The 27,380-nt window shown below is 36.3% G+C and overlaps 1 long non-coding RNA gene across 2 annotated transcripts in view; it reads right to left on the bottom strand.

The window, feature by feature from the left end:
• Window positions 1-27,380, bottom strand: part of LOC129035760 (uncharacterized) — a 365,251-nt gene that overhangs the window by 96,626 nt on the left and 241,245 nt on the right. For both annotated transcript variants that reach the window (XR_008502326.2, XR_008502325.1), the window contains one exon: window positions 11,550-11,646. This is a non-coding gene — a long non-coding RNA (uncharacterized LOC129035760). The remainder of the gene's footprint in view (window positions 1-11,549; window positions 11,647-27,380) is intronic.

The following is a 27,380-nucleotide window of genomic DNA, read 5'->3' as shown; positions in this document are numbered from 1 at the left end:
AATTCTGCTTTTTTTTTTTTTTTTTTACCTCATTCAACCTTAATTACCTCCTTAAAGGCCCTATCACCAAACACAGTTATAGTAAAGATTAGACCTTCTGGAATGGATTAAAAAACACAATGCAAATATCCGCTGCCCACTTTCACCAGTTCTATTCAACATAGTACTGAAAGTCCTAGCCAGAGCAATCAGGCAAGAGCAAGGAATAAATGGCATCCAAATTAGAAAAGAGAGTCAAACTATATCTATTTGGTGATGGTACAATCTCATATCTCAAAAATCCTAAAGACTCCTCCAAAAAACTCCCAGACTTGATAAATGAATTCAATAAAGACTCAGGTTACAAAATCAATGTATACAAATCAGTAGTAGCACTACTATACACCAATAATGACCAAGCTGAGATCAAATTAAGAACTTAATTCCATTTATAATAGCTACAAAAAAAAATACCCAGGAATATAGCTGTTTGAAATTCTTGTTCTTTGATGCTGTAAAGAAATAGCACTTGAACATAAATTTAATTTTTTCAGCAAGGCTATTTTTACTTTCTGCAGAAAGGGTACACTTGCTAGCAGTTTTGCTAAGAGAGTACACTAAAAAAAGAAAAGAGGATCATTTATAACTTGACGCACCTACCTTATTGCTGTGTCCGGTTTCCATTGGTTGGAATGGGACTTCATATTCTGTATTTGTCTTGACTGGCTAGCAACTTAGAACTTTTTAAAAGAGGCAAAGGCAGAGGAGAACAAAGGAAGGAGGAAGTAACTTGTGGAATGCTGAGAAAGGCAAAAACACCTTCAAATAAGGAAGAGGCACAGGATATGACCTAATGCTTGCTTGGACTAGTATAAGCATGCCAGGGCAAATATTTAGGCTAAATTGTGGGAGCTAAGAACATAAAGTACATTGATTTCTCTATTACGGCTAGCAGACATTTAAGAATGTTAGCACAAGTCTTTGAATAAATTTTGCTTCTAAGAGAAGTTACTATTTATTCTTAATTAGATATGGAGGAAAGTCTTTGAAGAAGAACCTCTACTTTACTTTTTACATATTTTACTAAGGTGGTGGAATATCTTAACAAGGTGAACTACAAAACACTGATGAAAGAAATCACAGGTGACACAAACAAATGGAAAAATATCCCATACTCATGGATTAGAAGAATCAGTATTGGAAAATGACCACACTGCCTAAAGCAATCTACAGATTCAATGCAATTCCTATCAAAATACCAATGTCATTTTTCCCAGAATTAGAAAAAACATGCTAAAATCCATGTGGAAACAAAAGAGAACCTGAACAGCCAAAGAAATCCTAAGCAAAATGAACGAATGAAGAGGCATCACATTACTTTACTTCAAATTATACTACAAGGCTATAGTAACCAAAACAGCATGGTACTGTTACAAAAGTAGACACATAGACCAATGCAACAGAATAGAGAACCTAGAAAGAAAGCCAAATACCTACAATTAACTTATCTTCAATAAAGCAGACAAAAAATATACTGGGAAAAGGACACCCTATTCAATAAATGGTGCTAGAAAAATTTGATAGCCACATGCGGAAGAATAAAACTGGATTCCTATCTCTCACCTTATACAAAAAGTGAAACTCAAGATGAATTAAATATCCAAATGTAGGACCTGAAGCCTAAAAATTCTAGAAGAAATCCTAGGAAAAACTCTTTTGGACATTGACCTAGGCAAAGAATTTATAACTAAGCCCTCAAAAGCAAATGCAACAAAAACAAAGATAAATAAATGGGACTTAATTAAACTAAAAAGCTTCTGCACAGCAAAATAAATAATCAACTTATAGACTGGGACAAAATATTCACAAACTATACGTCTGACAAAGGACTCATATCCAGAATCTACAAGGAACTGAAACAAATCAGAAATTTTAAAAACCAAATAATCCTATTAAAAAGGGGTAAGGGACATCAACAGACATTTCTCAAAAGAAGATATACAAATGACCAACAAACATAGGAAAAAAATGCTCAACATCATGAATCATCCAGGAAATGCAAAAAGAAAAATAGATGTTGGCACAACTGCAGTGAAAACAGAGTACTTATACATTGTTGGTGGGAATGTAAATTAGTACAACCTCTATGGAAAACAATGTGGAGCTTTCCCAAAGAACAAAAAGTAGACCTACCATTAGATCCAGCAATCCCACTACTGGGTATCGACTTAAAGGAAAATAAATCACCTATATCAAAAATACAACCTCACTTATATATTTATTGCAGCACATTTCACAATTGGGAAGGTATTGAATCAACCTATGTTCCCATCAACTGGTAAGTGGATAAAGAAAATGTGGTGTGTGTATATATAACACAGATGAAAGAAATCATATATATGTAATTTCTTTATATACATATATACACACACACACCATGGAATAATGTGTGTGTGTATATATATACACACCATGGAATATAGCCATAAAAATGAACAAAATAATGTTTTTCGCAGCAAGCCGGATGGAACTGGAGGCCATTATCCTAAGTGAAGTAACTCAGGAATGAAAAATCAAATACTGCATGTTCTTTCTTATAAGTGGGAGCTAAGCTATGGGTATGCAAAGGCATACAGAATGGTATAATGCACACTGGAGACTCAGAAGGGGACTGGGTGGGAGGAGGATAAGGGATTAAAAATTAACTATTATGTACAGTGTGCACTATAGGGTGACAGGTACACTAAAAGCCCAGACTTCACCAAACAATTTATCTGTGTAACCCAAAACCACTTATACACCTAAATTTATTGAAATAAAAGTAGAAGGAGAGAAGGAAGGGACGGAGGGAGGAAGGGAAGGAGGAAGGAAGGGAGGGAAGGAGGAAGGGAGGGAGGGAGGAAAAAAGAGGGAAAGGAGGGAAGTTCAGACACTCAACTTATGAATTCTGGGGGTACACAATTCAGTCCATATGTTAGGTATAGAATAATACTTCATATACTGTGTTGTAACCTGATTTTTCTCTAATCATTATATTGTGTATATCTTGTCCTGACAAGAAATATTATCTATAGTTTTATTTTCTGATAATATGCGATGTACCGTAATTTACTAAAATAAAATCTTCATTGTTGCGTGTTGAGTACATTCGAATTTTCCTTAGTGTAAACAACATTGTCATGAGGCTTTTTGCAGCTACCAAATATTTGCCTGTATCTTGGATTATTTCCTGATACCATATTTCTAGTAGAAGAATTACCAAGTCATATAGTAAGCGGGCTGTTAAGATTTTTTATATACATTGTCAAAATACCTTTCAGAAAAGTTATGTCAATTTACATACTCAGTAGCAGTGCTTGAGACTGCAAGTTTCTTGAATCCTCACAAAAATGAATATTATTTTAATTTATGCCCATTTACTATGCAAACATTTTCCATTTAATGTTCCAATTTGCACTTCTATTTCTAATGATAACAGAGTTTTCTAATTTTTTTAGTCATTTGTATTTTCTCTTTTGAGATTGCCTGTTCATGTCCATTGTCTCTTTGTCTATTAAAAGGTTCATCTTTTTGTCATTGAAATATGTGAGAACTATTAACTCTGAGTGCCACATCTATTTCAAATATATTTTCAGTTTACTTGCTTTTTATTGTATATATAACATTTTCTGATATTTTTAATATTTTTGAACAACTTGTCTACTGAACTTTTTCACTATGATGTCTGCCCCTATGGTTATATGTAGAAGAGGTGCCATAGTTAGTGTCCTCTTAAAAAAAAAAAAAATCAGGGAAAAGCTTTTGCTTAGGTCTCAGTGTCAGAAACAGTGTGCTTCTCCAGAACAATGGTGTGTTTTTGTCTTACAAACACTGTGCATCTTATAATTCATTTTGTTTCTTTCTTTCCTCTGACTACAAGTAGAAAGAAATTTATAACCTACCTCCAACAACTACATAAAACATGTAGTATGGGTACTTCTGTAGGATAATACAAAGGATTATTTTCTTACATTTATTTCCACTCATCAAAGTTTCCTTAACTATTTACAATACTTTCCTAATGTGTGTGCATGTGTGCATGCGGGTGCATGTATGTGTTGCAAGATGCTTCAAATGCCTTCAGAGTTTAGAATACATTCATTTGACTACCCTTAATGGAGTCAAAATTTCATTACTTGATCAAAGATAATAAATAAAACGAAATCAGCTTAAGTTTGAAGCCTTTTTTTTGAGAGTTGGATATTTTTCCATGGTTTATAAACTGGTTTGAAGATAATTCTGCAAGCAAAGCTTTATAAATGAAAACACTTACATCATTAGAATAAATACTTAGAAACTCCAGAAAAAAATTAAGCACAAAAATTTTAATTATGGCTTTACATATATGTTTGAAATCAGCATTATACTTTCACAGATCAACTTGTAGCCATAAATTTGGCTTCTAATACACACATGCAATGTTTTCAACATACCTACATTCTATATGCATAACAATTCACAGTACTTAAATAGAAAGATTGTAGGTTTACCTCACTAATAAGAAGACTACATTAAAGAGCGTACCAAATGATTGTATGGCTCTAATAGAAATCTAAATAGCCATAGAAATGAACTTTAGCTTTCACCTGTTTTAAGTGCAACAATGCAATGAAAATACATAATAATTCTAAATCTATTAGAAAGATTCCTATATATTAATAATCAAGTCATGTTCAGTTACTTGGTGGTTCACCTATCCTGAATAATTACACAGATATATATATATGGATATATAGATAGATAGATATAGATATATATATATAACTATATATAAAACTACATATATGTATAACTACATATGAGGGTGTGTGTGTATATATATAAGTGTGTATATATATGTGTGTATATATATAAGTGTATATATATAAGTGTGTGTGTATATATATATAAGTGTGTATATATATGTGTGTGTGTGTGTATATATATATATAAGTTTACATTATGGCCAATGAAAAGACTTTCAGAAGATGAACTCCACTTTATGTTCATAAAATCAAAGACCTTAGGTCCAGTTGAGAAAAACACTATAAACTCAGGGAAGGGTAAACAATGCCTACACGTCTTAGGCTCATCTGTTCAAAAATATAATGAGGAAAATGGTATTAGAAAGAACACTGCTTAACATAATGTCCTACAGATTCATCCACGTTGTTGCAAATGACAGAATTTTATTCTCCTTTATGGCTGGATAGTATTACATTGTATACATACATATCATATTTTCTTTATCCATTCATCCATAAAAAATAAGCCAGGCATAGAAACACAAACATCACATGATCTGACTCATATGCAGAATCTAAACAGGTTGATCTCATAGAAGTAAAAAGTAGAATGGTGGTTACCAGAGGCTGAGAAGGATAGATGGAAGGGAAGGAGTAGGAGAGGATTTTGAATGTTATCACCACAAGTAAATGATAAATGTTTAAAGTGATGCTAATTGCACTGATTTGATTATCATATAATGTATACATGCACTGAAACTTCAGACTGTACCCCACAATATGTACAATTATTATGTGTCAATTATAAATAAAATAAAACTTAAAAAAAGAAAAGACTTACAGGATGAAGTTGAAATTATTTTTTTGGTAACTTTACTTTACAATATTGCTAATATTCCTCATTGGGAAACTTCTCTAAATAACTCAATAGCTATTTGAAGGTGCTTTAAAAATTCGTTATTTATTTTATGTAAATAAATTTGAGCCTAAAGTTCACAGTAATATTTTAGAGAACTGCAAGGCTCACGTGGAATATTTACAGGGAGTATCTAAGGTAAGTGAGGAGGATTTCAATCACGTAAAAATTTAAAAAGTCCCAAACACCAAAAATATAAGCAACGTCAAAATAAAAGTGAAAAACTGAAACATACATATGACAGGCAAAGGGTTTTTACCTTTAATATAAAAAGAGCTCTTAAAAAATCAGTGTGAAAAAATTAACATCCTGGTACGTAAACTGGCAAAGATCAGATTCATAAAGAAAGTAAAATAAATATGAACAGAGCAAGTATTGATGTAAATTGAAACAAGATTCTATGTTTTAGTTATCAATACTCAATATTGTTGAAAAAGTATTGAAATCAGCAATCTCATTTACTGCTGGTACATTCAATGTAGTATTTCTGTAAAGAAATTTTGCTATGTGTATAAAGAATCTTAAACAGAAATTCATTGTTCTTGACATAGTAATACTACTCCTGAGAATCTACTATAAGGAAATTTGCCCAAAGAGTTTTAGAAAGATGTTTTTACAGCATGATTTATAATAGGAAATTTGGGAATAATCTAAAGGTTCTATGGGTAAATAAATTAAGAAACAGCCATGCATTATATTTTAAAATAGTTTAAAACCTTATTTTCAAAGAATGGCATGAAACATAAAGAAAAATTTGTGAAGAATCTTAAGAAAAAAACAGAATATAAAATGCTATATATGGTATAAAAGCAACTTACAATTTTATTAACATAAAATTTTATGTACGTACATAAAAATACATATATGTATAATATATATGGCTTATTACACATCTATTTTCATGTATTTTTCAAATGGGACTTTTATTTGACTTCTCTGAATACAACAAAGTGCAGTGGAAAACAACTTTGTCATGACCTAGGAAAATAAAACAGAAACATCTGCATCAATGAAAAGCCCAGGATTTCACTGTGAGTTGCATGGGTGAAAGGCTTGCAAAGCATGGTAGGGTCTCACTGGAAGAACAACAAGAATCAATGACAGGAAAACTCCATTTATAATTAAACTATTTTTATAATTGTTTGAGTCATTTCCAGCCACAGGGTCTTAAATTGCAAGTACTGTGCAATTTCCCATGTTAAACCTTTCATCTCTCCTACGGCTTCTGTAGGGAAAGCAACTTCCCTAAATATTCTTCTAATATCTCTTCTAAGTAACTCCTACCCATCCTTCAGATCTCAAATATCACTTCTTTCAGGAAGCCAGAAACCTACTCAGAACAGGTCAAGTTCCCATTTTATACAATAGCTTCGCAGTTTTATCCTTCCCTATTGCTCTTAATTCCAATGTAATTTAATAATTCAATGGATGATTCATTGCTGAATGCCTTCTTCCCTCTTTCCCAGAACAAAAATTCTATGAAGGTAGAAATCAACTCTATCTTGTTCACTACTCTGCCCCCAAGGCCCAGCAAATAACAACAGGCAGCACATTACTATGTGTCAAGTGTTCTTCTGAGTTTTTTAGGTATATTAATTTATTTAATCTTCAAAACAATCCTATAAGGGAGTTATAATTGTCTTCATTTTAAAAAGGGAGGAACTGAGGCACAGAGATCCCAGGTCACACAACTAGTAAATGTCTGGGCCAAGATTCCAGCCCAAGCTGTCTGGCATCCTTAACCATGATCTATGCCTTCTCATTGTAGGTACCCCATAAATATTTGAATACATATTTGAAGAAATGAATGAGGAAGCACATTAGCAATAAAATGTGTATTTGCTATGAATTAAGCACCAGCAGAGACATGCCCTGTAACAGCTGTAGCTCATCATTTCATGGTCACCTGACCATAATAGATGCAGAGGACCAGTCCTGTAATAGGAATACCACGAACAAAGCTCCATAGACACCCTCATTAGAAATTCAATTATAATGATTTCTTTAGAATAATAGACTATTTGAGACTTTAGATTTTAGTGACAGAAATCTGAAATTAAAAGATTTGGAGAAAAGGCGTAAATGGTTTTATAACACATATATGCATCAACTCTAATTATAACAACTGACCAGCCACAAAGCTCTCCCTTTTTTGCATGCTCTTATTTCTTGTTGAAATCAGCTTTGAAAGAGGGTCTGTAATTGCAAACAAGTTGTGCAGAATAAACAAGCCATTATTGTAATGAGGATAATTCTTGCTGAGGATTATTTTTAAAAGCCAAATTATAGACTCCCAGTCTAAATTGTATCTGTTTTTTGTCACTTGCTTTCAAATTTGGTACTTATTTGCATTTTGCCTGACCTGCTAGTTAGAGCACAAGTTCACAGAGTCCCTTCTGAAGCCATAATGAGCTAAGGTAATAACCACCACATAATTGTGTTCAACTGCATACAAGTGTTTACTTTTTACTGCTGTGCGTCTGCCTATGAGATTTTTGAGATGCAATTATGCATTGCAAAATTTGCAAGTTGCCAGCCTTGCTTGGACTATTTTTGCTATGTTTCACATTTAAACTGCTTAAGTGTATAAGTGGAGGTATAAAACAGCCAGGTTTTTCAGACTAGAAAATTACTGTTACTTAAATGGCAGAATTTCTGCTCTGTGGTTTCCTATTTCCATGCCTTGCCTCGGCTACATATCTTTTTAACCATCTGTTTCTTTCTGGCGACCAGCTACAGGGAGGCAAGCAACTGTATCTGCATTACTATGTGGTTTGACATCTGGTATCTAAATCCAACCATGGTATTTATTTGTGAATTGTTTAAATATGAGATCATATTAGTTACACTTGCAGATCCCTCTTCATTAACATTTCTAACCCTGCTCATGCCAGAATTGCATGCCATTTGCCATAGAGAAAGAGTATGCATGTTTTCCTGCAGGTTGCATAGAATTTGGGTATGTGAATATGAAATTTTTTAAGTAACAAGAATATATTACACAAGAATTAAAATTGGAAATTTCAGATATGATAGTGAGAGGTGTTAACACACATCTCAATGTGCACATGCTCTTAAGTATTCCCAAGACCGCTCTTGTTGAACAAATTCAAAAACTGTTGAAATCATGACATATATCAATCTTTTTAGACAAAGATACTATTGACCCATGATCATTTGGAAAATGTCGCTGTTCTCTCTAGAAGGAAAGGATTCTACACTGGCTCTTCTTTCCCTTGTTGCTGAAAGTGTGCATTTGGAAAATGGCCAACTAGGGTTAGGGTACAGGAGGATACCCCAGACCTCAGAAAACACCAAAACACTGAGGAAATAAAACAATGGCTTTGGTCTCATAAGCACCACTCATGATATAGTTTACAAATGATAGTCATGACGTTCCCAACAGTCTCTTAATTCTTCTTAGTTATTGATTCCCATGCTTAATTAAGACCACTTGACAATCCAAGTGAGCCAAGAACAATTCAGATGGAAAGTACAATTTTGCATTAAAAATCATCTCAGAAAAAGATGTATGATTTTGGTACCATCCTGTTACACATAAGAAGAGAGACAGGAGATTGATTCTGCCCACGAAGGAGGCATAGAATCTACCTGGACCATGAGAGACCTCTTAAAATGAGTCCCTCTTTATTTCTTGCTTCTTCCACTCTCTCACTCTCTTAAACAGGTTTTGACATAATCTTGTAATTATCACCTCAGAAAGCAGACATGAGATCTGTTTAACAAAGTACTTGGGAAATATTACTTTTCACATTCTATAGAAAAAGTATCAAAAAAACAAACTCCAAATAAATTAAGGGCATATTTACCAGCTCCTTCAGCTGAAACTAAATTACCTTTAAATCTGCTTAAAGTTATTTTACTTACCTCACACAACCTTTCCTATCTACTCACCCACAGCCTTTATTGACCTAAAGAAATCATATTCATCCTTTATGATTCAGCTCAAATGTCATTTCATCTCTGAAGACTTCCTTGATTCTCCCAGAAAGAGTCAGGTGCTTTGACACAACTCTCCTTTATACTTGAAATACCTCTATGATACTGCCTATGCTTCTATTCAGGTGTGTTTAGATCATGTGCTTACATGACAATACCAGTCAAGAACTGTCATAATAAGGTTGTATAACAAACTCAGTAACACTACTAGCATAGACCAATAAGTTTGCTTTACTCACAGGTTTGGGGCTCAGCTAGATATTCTGTTTCAAGTGTTCCATGTGTTATCCAGGCTAGGGAGAAGATGACAAGGAGAAGCTTCTCTAAAGCAATGGCATGGCCCTTAAGCTTGGCTCAAAACTGACACACTCACTTCTGCCCACATATAATTGGCCAAAACAAGTCACATGGCCAAGTCCAAAGTCAAAGCATAAGAAAGTACCCTTCATCCATAATGAGTCCATGGTAAGAAGATAGATGCAGGGAAGACTGAAAACACTGAGGCATAAAATTAAACCTACCATAATGTCTACTACAGCAAATGCCACACATTCAATAGAGATTCATTGGATGAATGAATAAATAGAACCCAAAACATTCAGAGTAAATCTCAAAGTTTGTGGAAATAAAATACGCCTTAAAAAAAAAAAAAAGTCAATACTCAAATTCCTCTTTAGTAAGCTTTGAGTTATCAATTTAACCTTGTTTGGACTTAAGTACATGCATTTCTTGTTATGGTAACAAATTACCACAAATTCAGTAGCTTAAAACAATACAAATTTATTATCTTATGGTTATGGAGGTCAGAAATCTGTGTCTCACTGGACTAGAATCAAAATGCTAGCAGGACTATATACCTTTTGGAGGCTCTGGGACAGAATCCTTTTTCTTTCTTTCTTTTTTTTTTGTCTTTTTCATCTTCCAAAAGAGGCCCACATTCCCTGGTTCATGGTCCCTTCTATCTTCAAAGCCAGTGATGGCAGCCAAACCTTTCCATAGCATATTGCTCTGACAGTCTTCTGTTTCTCCCTTCAACATTTAAAGGACTCTTGTGATTACACAGGACCCACCTAGACAACCCAGGAAAATCTCCCTATTTTAAATTTAGCTAATTAGCCACTTCAATTTCATCTACAACCTTAATCTCTCTTTGCCATGTAACCTAACATATTCACAAGTTCCATGGAATAGAATATGGACATCTGAAGAGGGGAGGGGAGCAGATTTTTCTGTCTACCACATGGCTACAACATATTCTAATGAAAAAGCACAGATCCAGGAAGCAGTTCTAGTTTGAGTCCTACAACTAGCCAAAAATAGTAAATTGGACAAGTCTCCTAAAATTTCAATTATTTCTGGTGAAATGAGGAGGTGGTTCTAGCTGATCTCTAGGGCCCTTTCCAACTCAAATTCCCTTGATTCCGTGAATATAGTACATCTAATTATACCTTAGAGTTAAAAGAGATTAAAGCCTAATTCATTAGCCTAAAAACAAAAATTCAGGAGAAAGCCTAGCAGTGTTATGGAAACATGGAGGAGGGTCATTATTAATTCTCTCTGGGTGTCTATAGGGGCTTCATGGAGGAGGTGAGATCTGAGCTTATACATCCCTGCAGTTAAGGACACTGATATTCTGAGCATGGGAACCAGAGGTAGAGGGCACAGGAAATGAAGGGCACAAACCTTATAGGGGCACAAGCCATGCAGAGAATAGTGAGAAATCACATGTGGACAAAGCATAAAGAGGCAAGAGTAGAGACTGGAAGTGTAGCATAAGGTCAAATTGTGTGCATTCTATGGAGAAAGGGGAGTAAATTTTTTTAGTAAGTAAGGAACAGGCATGGCAGGTGTATTAGTCCATTCTCACACTGCTAATAAAGACATACTCGAGACTGGGTCATTTATAAAGGAAAGAGGTTTAACTGACTCACAGTTCAGCATGGCTGGCGAGGCCTCAGGAAACTTACAATCATGGAGGAAGGGGAAGCAAACACGTCCTTCTTCATATGGCAGCAGCAAGAAGCAGTGCTGAACAAAAGGGAGAAAAGCCCCTTATAAAACCATCAGAACTCATAGGAACTCACTCACCATCACGAGAACAGCAGCATGGATGTAACCACCCCCATGATTCAATTAACTCCCACTGGTCCCTCCCAGGACAAATGGGAATTATGGGGACTACAATTCAAGATGAGATTTGGGTGGGGACACAGCCAAATCATATCAATAGGTTTTGTGTCTCTTACAAAGATAATGCAAGAATAATGAGAGAGGGCGGTTTTTAGCTGCTTTATTTTATTTAACATTTTAGCTAATAGTATTGCATTAAACTAGCTTACCGGATACCACAGATTAGATTTTCTTAAATATTTTAAAAGCCAAAGGGAAAAACAATAAAGAATATTTGTGTATCAGCTCACCAGTGGTCTTCAAATGTAAAAAAAAATATTTATTTAGAATAAAAACATATTTTAAAACTATATTTTAAAAATAGAATTATACAAACTGAGTAAGTGCACCCACATAGAGTTGAGAGAATTAAATACACTTCCAACCCAAAATTACACTCAGCCCCATGCTAAGTGAGCATTTGCTTTATTTATCAACTTCTTATTGACAAGTCGTTCTCAAGATTCCAATTCTGTAGGCTCTGTTTATTCTCTTTGTTTTAGTAGTTACAGTCCAAACTCTGGGGTAGCTAATTGCCCATTAACATTATTTCATCTCTCACCAAAAACACCAATATCTTGAATGATGGGAATGTGTGATTTTAATTGAATCTCTCACTTTTATCTACTGAAGAAGTATTTAGATTAGATAGGACACTTTTCTTTCTGTCTCATCCTTTTTTCTCTGCTCTCTTGAAGATTTGAGCCTCTCCCACAGGACAGAAGAGTGGAGTCCATGGAGTTCCTCAGAGCATTCTTGAGACAAACCATCTGGACTTAAACCTATCTCCAGCATTTGTGTGACACTGAGCAAGTTACTCAACTACTATATGTCTTAGATCTTGTCATCTGTAAAATAGGGATAAAAATGATTCACACTTCAAAGGGTTGTAATAAGTGTTAGATAAGTCAATATCTGCAACAAGCCTATGCTTAGAAACCAGGCATTATGAAAAGTCTTTATTAAATAAACACCCCTGGATTGACAGGTATGTGAGAAAGACAAACTCCTTACCGGCTTAAGCCCCTAGCGTATTTTCTGTTACTTATGCCAGAATATAATCTTAGTTGATACATGTGCCAGATAAGGCTTTTCAAAATCAGGCCTTTTAGTTCCTAGCCAACCTCATTTCTCCTTACTCTTTGGCCTTTCCACTTCCTATGCCCAATTTCTCACCTCTGGACACTTGCCCTAAGCACCCAGAGTCACACTGTTACACTTTCCGTTATCCTTAAAGACCTACACTTCACCTTCGACATCACATCATTCAGAAAGCCTTTCTTAACTTTTATTCAACACACTATGTTGTAATTATTTCACTACATGTATGTTTTGTTTATTAAAGTGTCAGTGTGCTGAGAAATCAAAGAAAACACAAATGGAAAAACATCCTATGCTCATGCAAAGGAATAATCAATATCATTAAAATGGCTATACTGCCCAAAGCAATTTATAGATTCAATACTATTCCTATCAAATTACCAATGACAGGTATTCAATTAGGAAAAGAAGAAGTCAAATTGTCCCTGTTTGCAGATGACATGATTGTATATCTAGAAAACCCCATTGTCTCAGCCCAAAATCTCCTTAAGCTGATAGGCAACTTCAGCAAAGTCTCAGGATACAAAATCAATGTGCAAAAATCACAAGCATTCTTATACATCAATAACAGACAGAGAGCCAAATCGTGAGTGAACACCCATTCACAATTGCTTCAAAGAGCATAAAATACCTAGGAATCCAACTTACAAGGGATGTGAAGGACCTCTTAAAGGAGAACTACAAACCACTGCTCAAGGAAATAAAAGAGGATACAAACAAATGGAAGAACATTTCATGCTCATGGGTAGGAAGAATCAATATCGTGAAAATGGCCATACTGCCCAAGGTAATTTATAGATTCAATGCCATCCCCATCAAGCTACCAATGATCTCTTCACAGAATTGGAAAAAACTATTTTAAAGTTCATATGGAACCAAAAAAGAGCCCGCATTGCCAAGTCAATCCTAAGCCAAAAGAACAAAGCTGGAGGCATCACGCTACCTGACTTCGAACTATACCACAAGGCTACAGTAACCAAAACAGCATGGTACTGGTACCAAAACAGAGATATAGATCGATGGAACAGAACAGAGCCCTCAGAAATAATGCCGCATATCTACAACTATCTGATCTTTGACAAACCTGAGAAAAATAAGCAATGGGGAAAGGATTCCCTATTTAACAAATGGTGCTGGGAAAACTGGCTAGCCATATATAGAAAGCTAAAACTGGATCCCTTCCTTATACCTTATACAAAAATTAATTCAAGATGGATTAAAGACTTACATGTTAGACCTAAAACAATAAAAACCCTAGAAGAAAACCTAGGCAATACCATTCAGGACATAGGCATGGGAAGGACTTCATGTCTAAAACACCAAAAGCAATGGCAACAAAAGCCAAAATTGACACATGGGAGCTCATTAAACTAAAGAGTTTCTGCACAGCAAAAGAAACTACCATCAGAGTGAACAGGCAACCTACAAATGGGAGAAAATTTTCGCAATCTACTCATCTGACAAAGGGCTAATATCCAGAATCTACAATGAATTCAAACAAATTTACAAGAAACAAACAAACAACCCCATCAAAAAGTGGGCAAAGGATATGAACAGACCCTTCTCAAAAGAAGACATTTATGCAGCCAAAAGACACATGAAAAAATGCTCATCATCACTGGCCATCACAGAAATGCAAATCAAAACCACAATGAGATATCATCTCACACCAGTTAGAATGGCGATCATTACAAAATCAGGAAACAACAGGTGCTGGAGAGGATGTGGAGAAATAGGAACACTTTTACCCTGTTGGTGGGACTGTAAACTAGTTCAACCATTGTGGAAGACAGTGTGGCGATTCCTCAGGGATCTAGAACTAGAAATACCATTTGACCCAGCCATCCCATTACTGAGTATATACCCAAAGGATTATAAATCATGCTGCTATAAAGACACATGCACACGTATGTTTATTGCGGCACTATTCACAACAGCAAAGACTTGGAACCAACCTAAATGCCCAACAATGATAGACTGGATTAAGAAAATGTGGCACATATACACCATGGAATACTATGCAGCCATAAAAAAGGATGAGTTCATGTCCTTTGTAGGGACATGGATGAAGCTGCAAACCATCATTCTCAGCAAACTATCACAAGGACAAAAAACCAAACACTGCATGTTCTCACTCATAGGTGGGAATTGAACAATGAGAACACATGGACACAGGAAGGGGAACAACACACACTGGGGCCTGTTGTGGGGTGGGGGGAGGGGGGAGAGAGAGCATTAGGAGCTATACCTAATGTTAAATGATGGGTTAATGGGTGCAGCACACCAATATGGCACATGTATACATATGTAACAAACCTGCACATTGTGCACATGTACCCTAAAACCTAAAGTATATAAAAAAAAAATTACCAGTGACATTCTTCCCAGAGCTAGAAAAAAACTATTTTAAAATTCATATGGAACCAAAAAAGAGCCTGAATAGCCAAGGCAATCCTAAGCAAAAAGAACAAAGCTGGAGGCATCACATTACCCAACTCCAAACTATATTACAGGGCCACAGTAACCAAAACAGCATAGCACTAGCACAAAAACAGGCACATAGACCAATGAAACAGAATAGAGAGTTCAGAAATAATACCACACATCTACAATCATCTAATCTTCAACAAAGCTGACAAAAACAAGAAAGAGGGTAAAGACTCTCTATTCAATAAATGGTGCTGGGATAACTGGCTAGCCATATGCAGAAGATTGAAGCTGGACCCCCCTCTTACACTGTATACAATAATTAACTCAAGATGGATTAAAGACTTAAATGTAAAACCCAAAACTATAAAAATCCTGGAAGACAACCTAGGCATTACCATCCTGAAAATAGGAACAGACAAATATTTCATAACAAAGACTGCAAAAGCAATCACAACAAAAGCAAAAATTGACAAGTGGGATCTAACTAAACTTAAGAACCTCTGTACAGGAAAAGAAACTATCAACAGAGTAAACAGACAACCTACAGAATGGGAGAAAATATTTGCAAAATACGTATCTGAGAAAGGTCTAATATCCAGCATCTAAAAGGATCTTAAACAAATGTACAAGAGAAAAACAAATAACTCCATTACAAAGTGGGCAAAGGACATGAACAGACACTTCTCAAAGAATACATACATGCAGCCAACAAGCCTATGCAATAAAACACTCAATATCACTGATCATTAGAAAAATGCAAATCAAAACCACAATGAGATACCATCTCACACCAGTCAGAATGGCTATTATTAAAAAGTAAAAAAAAAAAAAAATAGCAGATGCTGATGAAGTTGCAGAGAAAAGGGAGCACTTACCCACTGTTGCTGGGAGTGTAAATTAGTTCAGCCATTGTGGAAAACAGTGTGGCAATTCCTCACTGAGCTAAAAACAGAACTACCATTCAACCCAGCAATCCCATTGCTGGGTATATACCCAGAGGAATATAAATCATTCTGCCATCAAGACAAATGCACGCGAACATTCATTGCAGCACTATTCACAGAAGCAAAGACATGGAATCAACTTAAATGCCCATCGATGACAGATTGGATTTTAAAAATATGGTACATATACACCATGGAATACTATGCAGCCATAACAAAGAATGAGATCATGTATTTTGCGGGAATATAGATGGAGCTGGAGACTATTATCTTTAGCAAAACAATGCAGGAACAGAAAACCAAGTACCGCATGTTCTCACTTACAAGTGGAAGCTAAATAATAAGAAATTATGAACATCAAGTAGACACTGAGGTCTACTTGAGGGTGGAGGGTGGGAGGAGGGAGAGGAGCATAAAAGGTAACTATTGAGTACTGGGCTTAATACCTGGGTGAGGAAATATTCTGTATCAAAAAACCCCTGTGACACAAGTTTACCAGTGTAACAAACCTTCACATGTACCCTCAAACCTAAAATAATAACTTAAAAAATTAAAAAAAATAAAAAATAAAGTGTCAGCTCCTCCAGGGGGATAAATGGGTCTTTCATTTATCTTTAACGTCTGACACAGCAACTGGCAGAGGATGATTATCAGCAAATGTTGGGTGAATGAAGGGATCACTTTACACAGATTCCTGCCATCAGGCTTTAATTGCTAAGTTGTTAACAGTTTAAGCTATGCTTTTTTTTTTTTTTTTAAAAAAAAAAGGGAGAGACAAGGAAGCAAAATGTGGTAAATGTTTTAAATTGCCATACTCCATTCGTTATCCATATTTTATTCTTGTATTTGAAAGGCTCTTCATATACAAACTTTTTAGAAAATGATTTTACATATGAGGCCACAGAAAATTAAGTTTATTTTAAAATACTTTTTCAAAATCTCATCTCTGTGAAAAAATCCAAGAAGATTAAGAACTTTTTTTTTCTTCAGACGAATTCAATTTTGTCCTTTAGTTTTGCAGTGCACAGAAGAATAACTTTCAAGTTTCTATTACATTTGAAGTGGATTTTTCCTGAAATTGTAAAATATCAGTATCAACAAGACAAACGATGTTTGAAGTGCTTTACACATGATAATTTAGCTTTGTGCGGGTTTTTTGTTTCTGCTGTTGTTTTTGTTTGTGTGGGTGGTTTTTTGTTTTTGTTTTGCTACCCAATGTCAATTATAGCATCCAGTTGACTTGAGACTTTTTATAGTTCTCTGCAAGCCCTCCACACTTTTCTGGTCTCAGTTATAGCTATCTCCACCACGCTCATCAAGACTCCTAGCTCACCACCTTGCTCTCTCAATTCATGAAGTCTTTGCTCTACCAATTATTTCTTCTCTTTTCTATATCTTCAGACTTGCCCTTTCCATTAACTCTTGCTTGTCAACAAATTCTGTCTCCGTCTGGGATCCTTAGAAACAAATCCTTAGACAAGAAGTCAGGTATAAGTATTCAGATAGGGGATGGCAATGTGACACAGGGAATGCAGGAAGTCAACAAAGGGGGTGTTACTAATCAAGTTTCTAATCAAGTAAGAGGATACAGTGTGCACCTGCAGCTACACCTTCTTGGGGACTCTGGCAGACAGAACACAATGTAGGTCTCAGAATTACCTGCAGGGACATGGTGAGAGCTCAGGGAACATGAAAAGGCCACTAGTCATGTCTACTATTCCCACTCCGAATTCCACTTCTGCCTACTGTGAATGTCTGTCCTTTCTCCTTACGTTCCAGCCAGTCTTTTAGAAAGAATAGCTTTTTAAATTGTCTTTTTTCCTCACTTCCTATTGCTTCCTCAAAATGTTCACATCTAGCCATCCCTTTTAGAAACACCCCAACATTGTTCTTTCCAATATTTCCCTCTAAGCAATCCATTAGACCCTTTGGATCCCTTGGCTTAATTGATTTCTGCTACATCCTGCATCCTTTCTTCTCAAATCTCTCTAGTTCACTGGTTCTCAGGTCACCTATCTCAGTTCTCCTCGTCTCCTTGAAATATCTCTGCCTCCTTCACAAGTTTCTTTTTTTTTTCTTTTTTTTTTTTTTGAGATGGAGTCTCGCTCTATCGCCCAGGCTGGAGTGAAGTGGTGTGGTCTCTGCTCACTGCAAGCCCCGCCTCCCGGGTTCACGCCATTCTCCTGCCTCAGCCTCCCAAATAGCTGGGACTACAGGCGCCCGCCACCACGCCCGGCTAATTTTTTGTATTTTTAGTAGAGACGGGGTTTCACCGTGTTAGCAAGGATGGTCTCGATCTCCTGACCTCGTGATTCCGCCCGCCTCGGCCTCCCAAAGTGCTGGGATTACAGGCGTGAGCCACTGTGCTCGGCCTTCACAGGTTTCTTATATTTCTCTTCTCACTGTTGGTGATGCCCAGGGCAGGGTCTGACTTGGCATTTTCTTCTTTGCCCTTCATTCATTTTGTCTTGGGTGAGCTCAGGCCCCCCCCCCCCCCAGCTTCCACTGCTACCGAAAGGCTGAAGACTCTCTTCTGAAATTCAACAGCAAATCATTTATTCATTTGCTGACTAAATATTTCTCAATCTACTATGTAAAATAAAACGTGTCAAGAGATGAATCATAGGAACAATAGTAAGTTTTCATCACATTTATATCTCCGAAGTGTAAAATTTTGTCACCATTAAGTTATGACTATGTTTTTTAAACAGAAGTTTGTCTTTTTTTTTTTTTTTTGAGGTGGAGTCTCGCTCTGTCGCCGAGGCTGGAGTGCAGTGGCGCGATCTCGGCTCACTGAAAGCTCCGCCTCCCAGGTTCACGCCATTCTCCTGCCTCAGCCTCCAGAGTAGCTGGGACCACAGGTGCCCGCCACCAGAACCGGCTAATTTTTTGTATTTTTAGTAGAGACGGGGTTTCACCGTGTTAGCAAGGATGGTCTTGATCTCCCGACCTCGTGATCCGCCCGCCTCGGCCTCCCAAAGTGCTGGGATTACAGGCGTGAGCCACTGCGCCCGGCCAGAAGTTTGTCTTTATGTTTTTATTTTAACGCTCTTTTTACATCCTCCCCGCCCCCGATAAAATTAATTTTCATCGTTTTACTTGCAGCTTGCTGTTTCAGTGACAACTTTGTAGTATTCAAAATAAAGCTGAATGTCTAATTTTAGCTAAACAAAAGAGGAAAAAACATTCAAAAAGGGCGAAAATTTGTTACAATCGAAAACATAAACAATCCACATTTAAAACTGGAGTTCTGTTTTCTTGTTGTTAATGCATATCCTCACAAGCATTTCTTTTTTTTTTTTTTTTTTTTTTTGAGACGGAGTCTCACTCTGTCGCCCAGGCTGGAGAGCAGTGGCACGATCTTGGCTCACTGCAAGCTCCGCTTCCCGGGTTCCCGCCATTCTCCCGCCTCAGCCTCTCGAGTAGCTGGGACTACAGGCACACGCCACCGCGCCCGGCTAATTTTTTTTGTATTTTTTAGTAGTGACGGGGTTTCACCGTGTTAGCCAGGATGGTCTCGATTTCCTGACCTCGTGATCAGCCTGCCTCGGCCTCCCAAAGTGCTGGGATTACAGCCTCACAAGCATTTCTAAGTATTAACAACTAGAAGCAAGTTCAGTTTGCTAAACTGCATGAATGGTCTGCACTTTAAATAACTGAAGGTTAGAGAAATAAACACATCTTAAAATTCCTCTCCAATAAACCCAAAGAAAAACTACATGCCGTCAAATGACACAGTTGGAGATACCATTTCCAAACCTAATATAAATTGTTAATGTTTTATACCTCAGGACTAACTGTCACGGTTAGTATTTAAACAGCCTCAGTCAATGGGAAGAAGAACTGAAATGTTACTTTTCTCCATGTAGCATTTTTTGATTTCTTATTTGTCTTGAATAATATGAAATGCTACAGTTCCCCTGTAATGCCTGTGAACTGAGTTATTAAATAAATGACTCCAGCCCTAGGCAGCAGTGGGCCATGACATGCAGCTATTTGCACTCACAATACAAATTCAGCTGGATGGATGAACGTGGCACGGTACATCCTCATTGGGATGTTCGTTAGCCTCACTTTACAGCTGTCAGAAATGATATCTGTTATTCAGCCCAGACTCGGGCTCTGAGAAAGAATTCTAAAGCAATTGATGATAAAACATGGGAAATTATTTGAGAAAATGCAAACCTATTTGAAAAGCTGACAAACCAAATGTAAAAAAGAAAATCAGTCTTGGAAGATTAAAATGTAATAATAAAAATAATAATTACAGATTAGAGCCAGACAAAGGATATGCACTCAACCTTACCTAAAAGAGTCCTGTGACAGTTTATTACACTAGTCCCCAAGCCACACACTTAATTTGTTTCTAAGCCTGCATCCTATCCCTGTAAGTTACTCAAGTATATGAACCTCACTGTGTTCATCGTGCTTCTCAGGTGTTATATGCATTTCAATGTTCAGTGGAGGTTTGGAACCTCACAGGTGCTGCCATGTACATTCCAGATAATTTCAGGATTTAAGGAATTGAAGCTGGCTTGTGGTTGGTACTCAGCAGCCCACCAAGACTTCTCTATCCTTGGACCTCCTATAAATATTTTATCTCCATTTGACAAAATCCATTTCTTTTTATCTTTCTTATCATTAGTGTCTCCTCCTCCCCACTAGAATTACAGTTTTGGTACAGCTGAGAATGCGCTTTTTTATTTCTCCAGCTCAGTGCTTGAAGTAGTGTTGTTCACTGATTGGCTTTTAATAAGTTGTTTAAAACCTTTAATATACAGTTATTCAAAGCAATAAAAATGACAATGATGCCCCTGTCCACAGTCCTTCATCTCTAAGGAGGCCATCTTGTCCCCAAAGTCTTTATATTATTCAATAGAAAGGAAGTTTTCCCCTATCATCTGGTGAATTAAATGTCAACTCCAATATTCCTGTTGGCAAAAGGAATCTTGCCAACAGCTTCGAATTCCTGAATCATTCAAAAGTATTTCTGTACTCAGAGATGTTTAGATTCATATTTTGATTCACCTTCAACATATAATATCATTACCATTGTAGCCAAATTCAACAGGTATTTTGATAATATATTCATAGCCTTTTAAAAGAAATTTCAGTATATTCGGGAGGCGGGGGGAACACCTTTTAAAATGAGTGGGCTTGTAGCATTTTCAGCACAATGTTTTCTGAACAGCAACTGACCTGAAATATCTCCACATAGACCATATTCAACCTTTAACAAGATGTTTCTCAAGAAAACAGCACCCCAGAAACACATACATGTGTGAGGACACACATACCACTCACACACAAAACACTGTTTTTAATAGCCAAGGGCACTTTGGCACAATGTGGGGCGGTGGTTGTCAACATAAACAGATGGTCAAAGAAGTGGGCAAACACTTCGTGTGAACTAGTTCCATAAATGAAGTTTTTTTTTTTTATTTCATTCTAAATGCCATACTTACTTAACCAGCTTTCAGACAAGATGATACATGTAGCCAGTTGGAAAGAGTTCCCTGCCAGGCTTCTGTGTTTTTATGACAAAATTAAAAGTCCACAGATGGAATAACTCAAAGCTAATTCTTACAGAGTTTGTTTAGTTAGAATGGGGTGGGGAGAGAATACCATATTGCTTCAAATTAAAGCCACATCTACAAAATGAGAGACATTTAATTGGGGAGGAAAGATGTAGAAACAGCTTTTTAAAGAAGTAACATGTCTGTTTTTTAAACGAGTGGAATTATTTATCCATTAAAATAGCAACTTTCCCCAAAGAGTTATAGGATCATCTAGGAAATTTCCAATTCCAAACTCCACTCCCAAACATCTCAGCATCCTTTCAACTAGAGCTTTGAAAAGTGCCACTTTGGCTGCCTTCTAAAGACAAACAATCTTCCCATCATGTCTTCACTAGCCATTAAATCTTGAAACCCAAAATAATGACTCCTGCATGAGAATTATGGGGAAAAAAGGTGCTGTCTGAGGAAACATAGAAGAGACCAGCTGTCCTGGCATTGTGTGTTCTGTGAAAGATTTGTGACTTTATTAGAATATTTAGCTGATGTCTTTAGTGAGAAAAAATAAAACTGATGTTTTATCAAACATAATGGCCCATGATAAGGCATGAAAGGTATACAACGTTAACTACTGGAGAAAAATAGAGAGAGAGAACCTATAATGAATAAAAAATCTCTTATAGTAGCCCTGTCAAATGGAATATATTATCCAATATTTCAATTAAAAAAACAAACTCAGGCATGTAAAATTCACTTACAAAATCTAAACTCTAAAAATAAATTTTATGTACAGCTTTTTCAATTTCAGTGCAGTAAATAAGCACTCAGAAGTCCAAATGTTAAAGAAAAAAGATGTAGTTAATAAAATAATTTTCATCTACAAAATATAAAAAAACTTTATTTTTTGCCAATTAATTAATTTGATATAATTAGTTTGATGTGTCAGGTAAATCTCAGTCTCTATGTGCTATATAGAGAGTAAATTTATATACCAGCTTTTATTTCTCTTCCGGAAATACACATACTTATTTCCACAAAAGACGTTTTTCACAGCCAAAGTTGGGGAAGGGGAGTTCCTAGCGTAAAACTATGTACATTTGCGAGGAAACAGCTGCTCTTCTTCCAGGATTCCACTCTGCTCCCCCAGACTCACAGAGCCTGAGTAAGCTCTAAGCAATGCTGTATAAATTAGGACCTCAAAGAAAACAACCTCTACCTAGCATCCAGCAGTTGAAGTCACAGGTCCTAAAGTGTTTCATACCCACAGAGGTCTGAGTGAGTAGAACAAACCGAATCAGAAGTTCTTATATTACTTACTGAGTGCTTCACCTATGATTTCAACTTCTTTACAGACAAAATTGCCCTTTTAGCTTATCTTTCCTATTTTACATGTGATTATCTTTTAGGAGTTCTTTTTAGTGGTTTTATTTGTTTCCTCTAGGCTACTTACCAAAGAATCCAGGCAGCATCCTTGCGGCAGTTCAGCATATTTTTAAAACCTCCTTGACATTAGAAAAGGGCTGTTTTTAAATCTCTATTTATTATTTGAAGAAATCATTACAAGGTTCACTTAAAATTAACATTTATCTTAATACAATATGGGCTTTATCAAAACAAGTTGCAATATTTTACTTCTTATTTGAAAAGTGTTCTGTAGACGTTAGTGTGCCAGGAGAGGCAGACTTTGGATATGTTTTGATAGTTGAAGAAGCATCAGGTCTTTAAATAAAAAAACAGAAGCCATCTCTGTGTTATGTGGCTCTTAATAGAAATGTAGATAACACTGAGAATGGGAAAGCTAGCATTTTGGTTTCTTCCAAGTAAATGTTGTTGTCAAGGTAGAGCACAAATGTGAAAGACAAAACTCAGCATGTGACATAACTTGGTCCTCATTTAAACTTATTTTTGGTGAAAACTAGAAATTGAAAATATTATATTATCACAATGAGAAATTTAAAACATCCTTAGAATCCTAGAGGAACAGGTACACTGCAAACAAGATAGAAAATAGTAGGATAAAACAGATCATATGTTCCTTAGGAAGAGGAAAACAAACTGTTCAGTAGCAAGAGGAGGTTGAACAAATATGCTTGCAAATTCAGAAAAAGACGGCAGACAGAATAAAATCCAATGATAAAAAAAAAGAAGGTGGACAATACTATAATTATGCACTTCTTCAAGTTATTAGAACATATAACACAAGAGCATCCTAGCAAAATCTTGAGGGAATCCAATTTCTGCAATGGTCAAGAGTTCATCTTTTTAAGAGAAGAATTTCTCCCAAAATGTTAATTGTTAATACATGGGGAAAAAATATTCCCAAGACATTAGTGTTTCATGGGACTCACTAAAACAAACAAACAAAACAGTAAGTAATACTGTATTTTTTTAGGCCCCACTATTTCTAACAAAACTTTATTTGCCACCTGAATAGCAAGCACTTAAAAAACATTAAAGTTACAGATAGTATCCTTCGGCACAAAATTTGTTTCTTGCATTTTAGATCCTTGAAATTGTATGCAATGCCAAAACAGAAACTTTTTTTCCCAAGGTGACACAATGTATAAGAAGAAAGTAGGGAGAGGGTAGAAGTTACATTATTCATCCTAGTAACCTCCCACAGATTTAAACTTTTACAGCTGTTAATTTTCTTCACATAGAGAGGATTCACATATTGCATAACATATTGCTAGGATCTATGCAGTTGCTTTAATAGACTGTAAATTCTATGTTCAGAGGGGGAAAATGTTACCACCCCAAGAAGAAGAATCAGATGCAAGAAAAGTAATTTTCTAAACTATATCTAGATAATTCCTGTAAAGATATCTCAGAATAAAGTTTCCATGAGGTCAAGGGCTTTTTATACTAGTTTCCTGAGTCTAGAACAGGTCTTGACATAGTAGAAGCTCAATAAATATTTGTTAAATGATTGATTAGATGAAACAATCCAAAATATTGAATAAAATGATTATAGTATAGGATGGCAGCTTATATTCAACTCTAATTTTTGATGGTAGCTTAGATAATGGAGAAATATTATGTGTCTGTCTGTATAAAGTTGCCATTGGTCCCCCCATTGTTGAGGAGCATTTTATTATTCTTTCCTAGCATAAATGCATCCATTAGAATGATGAGTGAAGCGCTCATTAGTCAACCTGAATACTAAAAGTGGTGGAGGTTAGCTCACTCAAAGCCTGACCTTTCCAAACATTTTGCTTCTTAAAAAAAAGGCACTACCTCCCTCCCTAATCTTCACTCTTTGATCCTCTCGTTAATTGGGGAACAATCTCTCTTTTAACTTTGCCAAATATTGCGGAGTATTTTCAGTAAATGTCACCATAAATTGAAAGCTGCATTAACATGGTAGATGTGTTTCACTTTCTGATCACGTGTAATGAACTTAGTCATTGCTCTTGTGCTTCCCCCATTAGTATTGATTTTCCCAGTTGATAATGGGTGGCAGAAAAATACTCATTTAAACATTCTCACCCTTTGGCCTGACCAGGAGCTTAATTGTTGCCATGAATACAAAACAGACATATTTTTAATACGTTAAAGATAAACATTTATGCTATTATTCTGATTGTGCTATGCCCTCGTTATCTCTGTATTTAATATTGCAAAAATGATGAGTTTAGCATGCTGGTAAAGCAAGGGAAAAACCGACAGGTCTATGACTGCTAATCTCACTCACCCATAAGACATTCCCTGCCCTAATAGTTATTACTTGTGACTCTGAATAAGTGATTTAATTTTTCTGAGCCTTGGTTTTGTTCCTAAAATTGGAATATTATTTAGCTTGTAGAATTTATTTAACAATTAGTTCAGAAAACACAAGAAATGACTTCTGTGAAGATATCTCTAAGTATTTCCATTCAGATGCTTTATCTGGAGTTTGCGGTAAAATTATATGTCTATCAGAAGATGATTTTCAACAGAACTACATTTTTAAAAAAATGAATCCAATAGTAGCCACAGATGGAAGTGGCCACATCCCCTACACACCAACTTCAACCCCAGATTTTAGTGTAAAATCAGTGTCATCATAAGTTCGGTGTTTTATTCTTTTCCTTCTTTCAAAAGCAGGCAAAGCAAGAGGACACTGAAGCAGGAGCAGGTTACAAAGCTGCAAATCAGCAGCACAAGGTCAGAGACTAACAAACTATGAGACTGTTAACCAAGAAACTTAACTGTAATGTGCCCCTGGAGTAAAATTTCCCCTTAATGGAAACCACCTTATGGTCTCTTAGTCTCCTTCCCGTTCACTGTAGTCAATCATGACCACCGCGTGTGTAATTTCTTCCTTGAACTTTCTAAGGAGTGAAGGAAAATCTCAGAGCTGGCTGTAACTTTCTACTCTAAACCTTAGCGGCAAGAGCAGAGAGTCCACTGCAGCTGGACAGCAGTGCCTAGACTGAGCCACTCCCATTTCCTTAGCAACTCAGGGCAAGAAAGTCACACGGGATGTGAGCAAGAACGCACCTCCCTAGCCGCTTCATCTTTGCCTTTGCCTATGGGAAAACTGAGAACCAGAGAAGTGGACAAAGGCTGCATGGGTTTTTTTTGTTTTGTTTTGTTTTTTATACTTTAAGTTCCAGGGTACATGTGCACAACATGCAGGTTTGTCACATATGTATACATGTGCCATGTTAGTGTGCTGCACCCATTAACTCGTCATTTACATTAGGTATACCTCCTAATGTTATCCCTCCCCCTCCCTCCACCCTACAACAGGCCCCGGTGTGTGATGTTCCCCTTCCTGTGTCCAAGTGTTCTCATTGTTCAGTTGCCACCCGTGAGTGAGAAGATGTGGTGTTTGGTTTTTTGTCCTTGTGACAGTTTGCTGAGAATGATGGTTTCCAGCTCCATCCATGTCACTACAAAGGACATGAACTCATCCTTTTTTATGGCTGCATAGTATTCCATGGTGTCTATGTGCCACATTTTCTTAATCCAGTCTATCATTGATGGACATTTGGGTTGGTTCCAAGTCTTTGCTATTGTGAATAGTGCTGCAATAAACATACGTGTGCATGTGTCTTTATAGCAGCATGATTTATAATCCTTTGGGTATCTACCCAGTAAGGGATGGCTGGGTCAAATGGTTTCTAGTTCTAGATCCCTGAGGAGTCGCCACACTGTCTTCCAGAATGGTTGAACTAGTTTACAGTCCCACCAACAGTGTAAAAGTGTTCCTATTTCTCCACATCGTCTCCAGCACCTGTTGTTTCCTGACTTTTTAATGATTGCCTTTCTAACTGGTGTGAGATGATATCTCATTGTGGTTTTGATTTGCATTTCTGTGATGGCCAGTGATGATGAGCATTTTTTCCTGTGTCTGTTGGCTGCATAAATGTTTTCTTTTGAGAAGTGTCTGTTCATCTCCTTCGCCCACTTTTTGATGGGGTTGTTTGCTTTTATTCGAGACTCTGGTTATATAAACTATAGATTTGTGAACACAAAAAATATTTTTCACTTTTAGAGAAAACACATGTGGTCCATATACATTTCCTGTCATATTTTATAATGTATTTTATCAGTATAAGACACCTCATTTTTTAAAGGATAGAATATTATGATTTTTTTCCTCCACTTGAAGCAA

This window comes from Pongo pygmaeus, chromosome 3 (assembly GCF_028885625.2).
Source record: "Pongo pygmaeus isolate AG05252 chromosome 3, NHGRI_mPonPyg2-v2.0_pri, whole genome shotgun sequence".
In the NCBI taxonomy this organism is placed as follows: Eukaryota; Metazoa; Chordata; class Mammalia; order Primates; family Hominidae; genus Pongo; species Pongo pygmaeus.
Note: the sequence above shows the minus strand (reverse complement) of the source record. Positions and strands in the feature narration are given on the sequence as shown.